This window comes from Pinus tabuliformis, chromosome X (assembly GCF_031772625.1).
Source record: "Pinus tabuliformis cultivar Carrire ecotype Pingquan chromosome X, CPIR1, whole genome shotgun sequence".
Taxonomy (NCBI): domain Eukaryota; kingdom Viridiplantae; phylum Streptophyta; class Pinopsida; order Pinales; family Pinaceae; genus Pinus; species Pinus tabuliformis.
In genome coordinates, this window is record NC_142308.1 from 86,571,766 (window position 1) to 86,574,028 (window position 2,263).

At 41.0% G+C, this 2,263-nt stretch overlaps 1 pseudogene; it reads right to left on the reverse strand.

The window, feature by feature from the left end:
- Positions 1–631: 631 nt before the first annotated feature.
- LOC149138502 (peroxidase 4 pseudogene) lies at positions 632–1,485 on the reverse strand (annotated as a pseudogene).
- Positions 1,486–2,263: the final 778 nt, after the last annotated feature.

Consider the following 2,263-nt stretch of genomic DNA (forward strand, 5'->3'; position numbering starts at 1 on the left):
CGGTGTTAGGATCGATGCTTTGGGAAACTCCATTTTTCTGTCGATCTTCGATCTCCAAGCTGTAATACCTGTAAAATAAAGTACTAGCGCGCCTTTTATCTAGCAACCTATGGGCTCTGATACCATGTAAATGTGTTAGAAAACTTGCACAGATGAATCTAGCTAGTAAATGTTGAACACACAGCTTTGTAGAGCAAAAACACTAAAAGAAAATCGAAAGAAGAAAATAATGGTTCATTAGAAAATAGGTTACAATGCTCATGATATAGCATTACTGGGTGAAGATCCCGAGGTAATGCACCATAGTGGTGATCAATGAGAAGACTCAACACCTACAACAAGTTCCAGAGATAGCTAGCCAGTTGCAGAGTGAAAATAGGAGCAAATCAGGGAGTAAATCATGCAGAAGAACTAACCAGTTGCGGAGTTAAAGAAGGAGCAAATCAAGAAGTAAATCGTGCAAAAGGAATCTTGCATGTAGTCCCATGCTCTAACTAAGAGTCCGCATGTAAGTGTGTAGTAGTTCCAACAAATTCTTCATGTTTTTTTATGATTAATTGTATCTTTGTTTTTTGAAGAGATATATCTTCATCTAAATATCATAAATGAAAAATAAAATACCTACTCCTTATCATAAATGAAAAATATAAACAATATTATGATTACCAAATAGTGTGACCATTTCCTTTTCGGAGAGGCCCTGTTCTTGGAATAATGAAATTAGGTTGGTCAGATTGGAAGTGGGAGGTGGAATGTTAGTGTTTGCATTGCTAAAGTTCACTGTTGTCGAGTCTCGCTGACCCAACCTCACAGCCCACCAAGGTCCACCCAGCTGTCAGGTAAATTTTTAACAGACATACTAAATATTAAATGAAGTGACCAGATTATTGTAGATTTTAGAGATGATTCATACAGAAATAATAACATGGCGGAGCAAGGTTAATCGGGGTTACTTCAACAACAGAATCACGAGCAGCAATGGCTATAATATCTGTGCATGACACGAAACCGCTGCATGCATTTTCGAGTTGGTTCTTTATGGGATCGATCGCCTCGAAGCCCCTTGCCGAATTGTTATTGGGAATGGCGTAATTCTTGCTAGTGAAGGTCATGGAATTGTCCAACAGGACGGACCCATCGCAGCCCTGGAACAAGAAATGAAAGAGTATTCATGAGCTACCTCTAAATCAAAATATCACCATGAATGACCGTTGTCAAGCTAGTTCAATCAATAATAATAATATGAATTGTTGCACTTACATTAACGAAGCAGTCGTGGAATTGAAGGTGGAGAAGCGACGCCCCCATGCGTTTCTCTTTGGCAACCGCCTGCTTCACCGCGGCTAGCACGATTGACAGCGCTGTCGGACAAGACTTGGCATAAAAGGTGGGGCTTAGCTTCAGGCCGGTGGTGGCATCAGTGATCAAAGACATAATAAACACCATTAAAGCAGTATGCACGAAACACTTCATCAAAGCAGCCATTTTTGCTTATGGAATAAGCTCTCCAATGGCAACCTATTTGCGAATTCGTAGCCTTGCAGGGATGTTATGGGAGATATGTGAATGCCAATTTATAAGGGCAGATGTTGGAATGTGAGGGGAAAATTCATGAGCAGGGGAAAATAAAAACTCAGTCTAATATAAAAGGACTTTGGGTTACTTGACTTTATTTTGTGTACTGCATTGGTAGAGAGGCAACCAATATTTAGGGTGTTATTGGTCTATTAATGTGTATTGTTATTGTTGGATAATTTATTCATTTAAATTCAAGGATGGAAATATACAACCACACATATATGCATTCAATATTGATCATAAATGCTTATTGCTGGATAATATACTTACTTATCTTTAATGATGTACATATACAACCACAATCATTAATCAATCATAGTTGCCTTGGTAGAGAGATACATGTAGCTCATAAAGAAGCGTAGGACAATGGCACTATGTGAAGCTTCTTTAGGACGGTAGTTGTAATGCCCATGAGTCATAGGTGTGTTCGAGCGAGTCCGGTGCACCCACCAGGTGCGTTTAACCAAGTTTTGGTGAAAGTTGGCGACAAGCACACGATGGGCGGGCGTCGAGCTGGGCGAACGGAACAGCGAGTTGGGCGCGTGCCCGAACGAGGTGACGAGCTAGCTGGGCGAGTGGGAGAGCGACATGTGAAAAGTCATTTTGTGAAATGGCTAAGTGTTGAAAGCAACGGACTTATATGGGTGGGTGGTCCCGTGTGTGGGCGCCCCACACCAAGCTGATG